This window comes from Lithobates pipiens, unplaced genomic scaffold, assembly GCF_037356315.1.
Source record: "Lithobates pipiens isolate NorthernLeopardFrog02 unplaced genomic scaffold, aLitPip1_a1.2 Scaffold_94, whole genome shotgun sequence".
Classification (NCBI taxonomy): Eukaryota; Metazoa; Chordata; class Amphibia; order Anura; family Ranidae; genus Lithobates; species Lithobates pipiens.
This window is the reverse complement of record NW_027507917.1, coordinates 2,657,996-2,668,124: the sequence shown is the minus strand read 5'-3', so window position 1 is coordinate 2,668,124 and position 10,129 is coordinate 2,657,996. Positions and strand designations below refer to the sequence as shown.

Below are 10,129 nucleotides of genomic sequence, written 5' to 3'. Positions count from 1 at the left end.
TCTACCCATCAGCTATACCTAAACCTGATCTACCTCCCAGCTAGACCTAGACATGATCTACCCGTCAGCTAGACCTAGACCTGATCTACCCGTCAGCTAGACCTAAACCTGATCTACCTCCCAGCTAGACCTAGACCTGTTCTACCCGTCAGCTAGACCTAGACCTGATTTACCCCTCAGCTAGACCTAGACCTGATCTACCCATCAGCTAGACCTAGACCTGATCTACCCATCAGCTAGACCTAAACCTGATCTACCCGTCAGCTAGACCTAGACCTGATCTACCCATCAGCTAGACCTAAACCTGATCTACCCGTCAGCTAGACCTAGACCTGATCTACCCCACAGCTAGACCTAGACCTGATCTACCCCACAGCTAGACCTAGACCTGATCTACCCGTCAGCTAGACCTAGACCTGATCTACCCATCAGCTAGACCTAGACCTGATCTACCCATCAGCTAGACCTAAACCTGATCTACCCGTCAGCTAGACCTAGACCTGATCTACCCGTCAGCTAGACCTAGACCTGATCTACCCGTCAGCTAGACCTAAACCTGATCTACCCGTCAGCTAGACCTAGACCTGATCTACCCGTCAGCTATACCTAGACCTGATCTACCCATCAGCTATACCTAAACCTGATCTACCTCCCAGCTAGACCTAGACATGATCTACCCGTCAGCTAGACCTAGACCTGATCTACCCGTCAGCTAGACCTAAACCTGATCTACCTCCCAGCTAGACCTAGACCTGTTCTACCCGTCAGCTAGACCTAGACCTGATTTACCCCTCAGCTAGACCTAGACCTGATCTACCCATCAGCTAGACCTAGACCTGATCTACCCATCAGCTAGACCTAAACCTGATCTACCCGTCAGCTAGACCTAGACCTGATCTACCCATCAGCTAGACCTAAACCTGATCTACCCGTCAGCTAGACCTAGACCTGATCTACCCCACAGCTAGACCTAGACCTGATCTACCCCACAGCTAGACCTAGACCTGATCTACCCGTCAGCTAGACCTAGACCTGATCTACCCATCAGCTAGACCTAGACCTGATCTACCCATCAGCTAGACCTAAACCTGATCTACCCGTCAGCTAGACCTAGACCTGATCTACCCGTCAGCTAGACCTAGACCTGATCTACCCGTCAGCTAGACCTAAACCTGATCTACCCGTCAGCTAGACCTAGACCTGATCTACCCGTCAGCTATACCTAGACCTGATCTACCCATCAGCTATACCTAAACCTGATCTACCTCCCAGCTAGACCTAGACATGATCTACCCGTCAGCTAGACCTAGACCTGATCTACCCGTCAGCTAGACCTAAACCTGATCTACCTCCCAGCTAGACCTAGACCTGTTCTACCCGTCAGCTAGACCTAGACCTGATTTACCCCTCAGCTAGACCTAGACCTGATCTACCCATCAGCTAGACCTAGACCTGATCTACCCATCAGCTAGACCTAAACCTGATCTACCCGTCAGCTAGACCTAGACCTGATCTACCCATCAGCTAGACCTAAACCTGATCTACCCGTCAGCTAGACCTAGACCTGATCTACCCCACAGCTAGACCTAGACCTGATCTACCCCACAGCTAGACCTAGACCTGATCTACCCGTCAGCTAGACCTAGACCTGATCTACCCATCAGCTAGACCTAGACCTGATCTACCCATCAGCTAGACCTAAACCTGATCTACCCGTCAGCTAGACCTAGACCTGATCTACCCGTCAGCTAGACCTAGACCTGATCTACCCGTCAGCTAGACCTAAACCTGATCTACCCGTCAGCTAGACCTAGACCTGATCTACCCGTCAGCTATACCTAGACCTGATCTACCCATCAGCTATACCTAAACCTGATCTACCTCCCAGCTAGACCTAGACATGATCTACCCGTCAGCTAGACCTAGACCTGATCTACCCGTCAGCTAGACCTAAACCTGATCTACCTCCCAGCTAGACCTAGACCTGTTCTACCCGTCAGCTAGACCTAGACCTGATTTACCCCTCAGCTAGACCTAGACCTGATCTACCCATCAGCTAGACCTAGACCTGATCTACCCATCAGCTAGACCTAAACCTGATCTACCCGTCAGCTAGACCTAGACCTGATCTACCCATCAGCTAGACCTAAACCTGATCTACCCGTCAGCTAGACCTAGACCTGATCTACCCCACAGCTAGACCTAGACCTGATCTACCCCACAGCTAGACCTAGACCTGATCTACCCGTCAGCTAGACCTAGACCTGATCTACCCATCAGCTAGACCTAGACCTGATCTACCCATCAGCTAGACCTAAACCTGATCTACCCGTCAGCTAGACCTAGACCTGATCTACCCGTCAGCTAGACCTAGACCTGATCTACCCGTCAGCTAGACCTAAACCTGATCTACCCGTCAGCTAGACCTAGACCTGATCTACCCGTCAGCTATACCTAGACCTGATCTACCCATCAGCTATACCTAAACCTGATCTACCTCCCAGCTAGACCTAGACATGATCTACCCGTCAGCTAGACCTAGACCTGATCTACCCGTCAGCTAGACCTAAACCTGATCTACCTCCCAGCTAGACCTAGACCTGTTCTACCCGTCAGCTAGACCTAGACCTGATTTACCCCTCAGCTAGACCTAGACCTGATCTACCCATCAGCTAGACCTAGACCTGATCTACCCATCAGCTAGACCTAAACCTGATCTACCCGTCAGCTAGACCTAGACCTGATCTACCCATCAGCTAGACCTAAACCTGATCTACCCGTCAGCTAGACCTAGACCTGATCTACCCCACAGCTAGACCTAGACCTGATCTACCCCACAGCTAGACCTAGACCTGATCTACCCGTCAGCTAGACCTAGACCTGATCTACCCATCAGCTAGACCTAGACCTGATCTACCCATCAGCTAGACCTAAACCTGATCTACCCGTCAGCTAGACCTAGACCTGATCTACCCGTCAGCTAGACCTAGACCTGATCTACCCGTCAGCTAGACCTAAACCTGATCTACCCGTCAGCTAGACCTAGACCTGATCTACCCGTCAGCTATACCTAGACCTGATCTACCCATCAGCTATACCTAAACCTGATCTACCTCCCAGCTAGACCTAGACATGATCTACCCGTCAGCTAGACCTAGACCTGATCTACCCGTCAGCTAGACCTAAACCTGATCTACCTCCCAGCTAGACCTAGACCTGTTCTACCCGTCAGCTAGACCTAGACCTGATTTACCCCTCAGCTAGACCTAGACCTGATCTACCTCCCAGCTAGACCTAGACCTGATCTACCCATCAGCTAGACCTAAACCTGATCTACCCGTCAGCTAGACCTAGACCTGATCTACCCCACAGCTAGACCTAGACCTGATCTACCCCACAGCTAGACCTAGACCTGATCTACCCGTCAGCTAGACCTAGACCTGATCTACCCATCAGCTAGACCTAGACCTGATCTACCCATCAGCTAGACCTAAACCTGATCTACCCGTCAGCTAGACCTAGACCTGATCTACCCGTCAGCTAGACCTAGACCTGATCTACCCGTCAGCTAGACCTAAACCTGATCTACCCGTCAGCTAGACCTAGACCTGATCTACCCGTCAGCTATACCTAGACCTGATCTACCCATCAGCTATACCTAAACCTGATCTACCTCCCAGCTAGACCTAGACATGATCTACCCGTCAGCTAGACCTAGACCTGATCTACCCGTCAGCTAGACCTAAACCTGATCTACCTCCCAGCTAGACCTAGACCTGTTCTACCCGTCAGCTAGACCTAGACCTGATTTACCCCTCAGCTAGACCTAGACCTGATCTACCCGTCAGCTAGACCTAGACCTGATCTACCCATCAGCTAGACCTAAACCTGATCTACCCGTCAGCTAGACCTAGACCTGATCTACCCATCAGCTAGACCTAAACCTGATCTACCCGTCAGCTAGACCTAGACCTGATCTACCCCACAGCTAGACCTAGACCTGATCTACCCCACAGCTAGACCTAGACCTGATCTACCCGTCAGCTAGACCTAGACCTGATCTACCCATCAGCTAGACCTAGACCTGATCTACCCATCAGCTAGACCTAAACCTGATCTACCCGTCAGCTAGACCTAGACCTGATCTACCCGTCAGCTAGACCTAGACCTGATCTACCCGTCAGCTAGACCTAAACCTGATCTACCCGTCAGCTAGACCTAGACCTGTTCTACCCGTCAGCTAGACCTAGACCTGATTTACCCCTCAGCTAGACCTAGACCTGATCTACCCATCAGCTAGACCTAGACCTGATCTACCCGTCAGCTAGACCTAGACCTGATCTACCCATCAGCTAGACCTAGACCTGATCTACCCGTCAGCTAGACCTAGACCTGATCTACCCCACAGCTAGACCTAAACCTGATCTACCCGTCAGCTAGACCTAGACCTGATCTACCCGTCAGCTAGCTGTGACTGACAGGTAGATCGAAGCGGAAGCTGTCATGGGGCCCCCTACTGGCAATGCCTGAATGGTCAGGTGGCTGCTGGTGTAGCACCTCCCACACAACTCACATACTTCAAAGTCTTGCAGGACGCGGCTGCTAATGGGAACGGAGTTCCTGTTGTGGAAAAAGTACAGGAACTCCGTTCCCATGCGTTCCCACAGGACTTGAGCCCTGCCCCCGATGCATCTGAGAAATAGAACAAAGTATGGAATCGGATCTTTTAGGACACATAGAGCTGATGTCTGCCTCCATTTTTTGGTTTTGTGCGGTTTCTAAGCTCTTGGGGATACTTTTATTTTTTTTATAATTTTTTTTCTAAAACTTTATTTGAATCACAAAAAGGACCATATACTCTTCGGTGTCGGGTTCTCTTTAATGAAACATCAGCCGCCAATTAGATCCCCGAAGGGTTAAAACGTCTCCTCAGACGCCAAGGACATTTTTAAGGACATTATTATATATATATTACTGGGATTATATATATATATATGTTTCCAGGGACAATGTGAGGGACATTGGGAATGGGAGGACAATGACCTTTCAGGGATATTCTGGGATAGCGGAGCGCTCCGGCTTGTTGCAGGTCCTCTTTCCTGCCGAAAGGTGTCGCCCAAGGACCGTCCCTCTCCACGTTGTGCCCCCGGACTACATCTCCCGGCATTCCGAGCGGGAAAAGGGGGCGGGGCCTGAGAGGTGCAGCAACACGGCGGAGAAAGATGGCGGCCGGGAGCCGAAGAGACAGGTGAGAGAGCGGGGGAGGGGAGCGCCCCGAGGTGTACCCCCATATTATCCTATACACCCCTCCCCCACCACCTTCTGTATATACATCTCATTGTACACCGCCCCCTCCCCCGCTACCGCCATACCCGGCTCATATCCTATCCGATCCCATCATACCTGTACATCTGGGGTCCCCTCACCCCCCCCCCCCCATACATCAATTACACCCTCCATGTACCCGCACCCCAATATGTACCCACACCCCAATCATCACCCCAGTATATACCCACACCCCAATCATCACCCCAGTATATACCCACACCCCAATCATCACCCCAGTATATACCCACACCCCAATCATCACCCCAGTATATACCCACACCCCAATCATCACCCCAGTATATACCCACACCCCAATCATCACCCCAGTATATACCCACACCCCAATCATCACCCCAGTATATACCCACACCCCAATCATCACCCCAGTATATACCCACACCCCAATCATTATTATTATTTATTATGTGTGCAGGTGAGAAGAAATCTCCCCCCCCTCCTGTATACATCTCCCCTCCCCCTTCTGTATACATCTCCCCTCCCCCTTCTGTATACATCTCCCCTCCCCCTTCTGTATACATCTCCCCTCCCCCTTCTGTATACATCTCCCCTCCCCCCTCCTGTATACATCTCCCCATCTCCCCTCCCCCTTCTGCATACATCTCCCCTCCCCCTTCTGCATACATCTCCCCTCCCCCCTCCTGTATACATCTCCCCATCTCCCCTCCCCCTTCTGCATACATCTCCCCTCCCCCTTCTGCATACATCTCCCCTCCCCCCTCCTGTATACATCTCCCCATCTCCCCTCCCCCTTCTGCATACATCTCCCCTCCCCCTTCTGCATACATCTCCCCTCACCCCCTCTGTATACATCTCCCCTCTGTATACATCTCCCCTCCCCCCTCCTGTATACATCTCCCCTCCCCCCTCTATACATCTCCCCTCCTCCTGTATACATCTCCCCCCTCCTGTATACATCTCCCCTCCCCCTCCTGTATACATCCCCCTCCAACCCCTCCTGTATACATCCCCCCTCCCCCCTCCTGTATACATCCCCCCTCCCCCCTCCTGTATACATCCCCCCTCCCCCCTCCTGTATACATCCCCCTCCCCCCTCCTGTATACATCTCCCCTCCCCCCTCTATACATCCCCCCTCCTGTATACATCTCCCCTCCCCCTTCTGTATACATCTCCCCTCCCCCTTCTGTATACATCTCCCCTCCCCCCTCTATACATCCCCCCTCCTGTATACATCCCCCTCCCCCCTCCTGTATACATCCCCCCTCCTGTATACATCCCCCCTCCCCCCTCCTGTATACATCCCCCCTCCCCCCTCCTGTATACATCCCCCCTCCTGTATACATCTCCCCTCCCCCCTCCTGTATACATCCCCCCTCCCCCCTCCTGTATACATCTCCCCTCCCCCTTCTGTATACATCCCCCCCCCCTGTATACATCCCCCTCCCCCTCCCCCTCCTGTATACATCCCCCTCCCCCCCTCCTGTATACATCCCCCTCCCCCCTCCTGTATACATCCCCCCTCCCCCCTCCGGTATACATCCCCCCCTTCTGTATACATCTCCCCTCCCCCCTCTGTATACATCTCCCCTCCTGTATACATCCCCCCTCCTGTATACACCCCCCCTCCCCCTCCTGTATACATCTCCCCTCCCCCCTCCTGTATACATCTCCCCTCCCCCCTCCTGTATACATCTCCCCATCTCCCCTCCCCCTTCTGCATACATCTCCCCTCCCCCTTCTGCATACATCTCCCCTCCCCCTTCTGCATACATCTCCCCTCCCCCTTCTGCATACATCTCCCCTCACCCCCTCTGTATACATCTCCCCTCTGTATAATCTCCCCTCCCCTCCCCCCTCTATACATCTCCCCTCCCCCCTCTATACATCTCCCCTCCTCCTGTATACATCTCCCCTCCTCCTGTATACATCTCCCCCCTCCTGTATACATCTCCCCTCCCCCTCCTGTATACATCTCCCCTCCCCCCTCTATACATCCCCCCTCCTGTATACACCCCCCTCCTGTATACATCCCCCTCCCCCTCCTGTATACATCCCCCCTCCTGTATACATCTCCCCTCCCCTCCTGTATACATCCCCCTCCAACCCCTCCTGTATACATCCCCCTCCCCCCTCCTGTATACATCCCCCCTCCCCCTCCTGTATACATCCCCCCTCCCCCCTCCTGTATACATCCCCCCTCCTGTATACATCTCCCCTCCCCCTCCTGTATACATCTCCCCTCCCCCTCTATACATCCCCCCTCCTGTATACATCTCCCCTCCCCCTTCTGTATACATCTCCCCTCCCCCCTTCTGTATACATCTCCCCTCCCCCCTCTATACATCCCCCCTCCTGTATACATCCCCCTCCCCCCTCCTGTATACATCCCCCCTCCCCCCTCCTGTATACATCCCCCCTCCCCCCTCCTGTATACATCCCCCCTCCCCCCTCCTGTATACATCCCCCCTCCCCCTCTGTATTCATCGCCCCTCCCCCCTCTGTATATATCCCCCTCCCCCCCCCTCGGTATACATCTCCCCTCCCCCCCCCTCGGTATACATCTCCCCTCCCCCCCCTCGGTATACATCTCCCCTCCCCCCCCCCTCGGTATACATCTCCCCTCCCCCCCCCTCGGTATACATCTCCCCTCCCCCCCCTCGGTATACATCTCCCCTCCCCCCCCCTCGGTATACATCTCCCCTCCCCCCCCTCGGTATACATCTCCCCTCCCCCCCCCCTCGGTATACATCTCCCCTCCCCCCCCCTCGGTATACATCTCCCCTCCCCCCCCTCGGTATACATCTCCCCTCCCCCCCCTCGGTATACATCTCCCCTCCCCCCCCCTCGGTATACATCTCCCCCTCCCCCCCCCTCGGTATACATCTCCCCTCCCCCCCCCTCGGTATACATCTCCACTCCCCCCCCTCGGTATACATCTCCACTCCCCCCCCCCTCGGTATACATCTCCACTCCCCCCCCCTCGGTATACATCTCCACTCCCCCCCCCTCGGTATACATCTCCACTCCCCCCCTCGGTATACATCTCCACTCCCCCCCTCGGTATACATCTCCACTCCCCCCCTCGGTATACATCTCCACTCCCCCCCTCGGTATACATCTCCACTCCCCCCCTCGGTATACATCTCCACTCCCCCCCTCGGTATACATCTCCACTCCCCCCCTCGGTATACATCTCCACTCCCCCCCTCGGTATACATCTCCACTCCCCCCCTCGGTATACATCTCCACTCCCCCCCTCGGTATACATCTCTCCTTCCCCCCTCGGTATACATCTCTAGTCCTCCCCCTCCACCAGCAGCAATAGTGCTTCCTAGCCTGTACAGCTCCCCCTAGTTACAAGTAATCTCCCAGCATTGTGGAATGGAGGATGTGATAGGAGGGGCGCTGTCATTGTGGGGTGTGATTGGAGGATGTAATTGTAGGGTGGGGTGTGATTGAGCGCTGTGATTGGAGTGGGGGTGTGATTGGAGGGGGGGTGTGATTGGAAGATGTGATTGGAGGGGGGGTGTGATTGGAGGGTGGGGTGTGATTGGGCGATGTGATTGGAGGATGTGATTGGAGGGGGGGTGTGATTGGAGGGTGGGGTGTGATTGGGCGCTGTGATTGGAGGATGTGATTGGAGGGGGGGGTGTGATTGGAGGGGGGTGTGATTGGAAGATATGATTGGAGGGGGGGGTGTGATTGGAGGGGGAGTGTGATTGGAAGATGTGATTGGAGGGGGGGTGTGATTGGAGGGGGGGTGTGATTGGAGGGGGGTGTGATTGGAGGGTGGGGTGTGATTGGAGGATGTGATTGGAGGGGGGTGTGATTGGAGGGGGATGTGATTGGAGAGGGGGATGTGATTGGGGGGGGATGTGATTGGAGGGGGATGTGATTGGAGGGGGGGTGTGATTGGAGGGGGGGGTGTGATTGGAGGGGGGGATGTGATTGGAGAGGGGATGTGATTGGAGAGGGGGATGTGATTGGAGAGGGGGATGTGATTGGAGAGGGGGATGTGATTGGAGAGGGGGATGTGATTGGAGGGGGGGTGTGATTGGAGGGGGGGTGTGATTGGAGGGGGGATGTGATTGGAGGGGGATGTGATTGGAGGGGGGATGTTGATTGGAGGATGTGATTGGAGGGGGGATGTGATTGGAGGGGGGATGTGATTGGGTGCTGTGATTGGAGGATGTGATTGGGGGGTGTGATTAGAGGGGGGTGTGATTGGAGGATGTGATTGGAGGGGGTGTGATTGGAGGGGGGGGTGTGATTGGGCACTGTGATTGGAGGGGGGTGTGATTGGAGGATGTGATTGGAGGGGGGGTGTGATTGGAAGATGTGATTGGAGGGGGGTGTGATTGGAGGGGGGGTGTGATTGGAGGGGGGGTGTGATTGGAGGGGGGTGTGATTGGAGGATGTGATTGGAGGGGGGATGTGATTGGAGGGGGGTGTGATTGGGCGCTGTGATTGGAGGGGGGGTGTGATTGGAGGGGGGTGTGATTGGAGGGGGGGTGTGATTGGAGGGGGGATGTGATTGGAGGATGTGATTGGAGGATGTGATTGGAGGATGTGATTGGAGGGGGGGTGTGATTGGAGGATGTGATTGGGAGGGGGGTGTGATTGGAGGGGGGGTGTGATTGGGCACTGTGATTGGAGGGGGGTGTGATTGGAGGGTGGGGTGTGATTGGGCGATGTGATTGGAGGGGGGATATGATTGGAGAGGGGTGTGATTGGAGGATGTGATTGGAGGGGGGGTGTGATTGGGCGCTGTGATTGGAGGGGGGGTGTGATTGGAGGGGGAGTGTGATTGGAAGATGTGAT

At 54.4% G+C, this 10,129-nt stretch overlaps 1 protein-coding gene across 1 annotated transcript in view; it reads left to right on the top strand.

The window, feature by feature from the left end:
• Positions 1–5,187: 5,187 nt before the first annotated feature.
• LOC143973751 (FHF complex subunit HOOK-interacting protein 1B-like) overlaps positions 5,188–10,129 on the top strand; it is a 111,153-nt gene continuing 106,211 nt past the window's right edge. The window contains exon 1 of the mRNA XM_077474594.1: positions 5,188–5,248. The gene's annotated coding sequence lies outside the window, so the exon portion shown is untranslated. The remainder of the gene's footprint in view (positions 5,249–10,129) is intronic.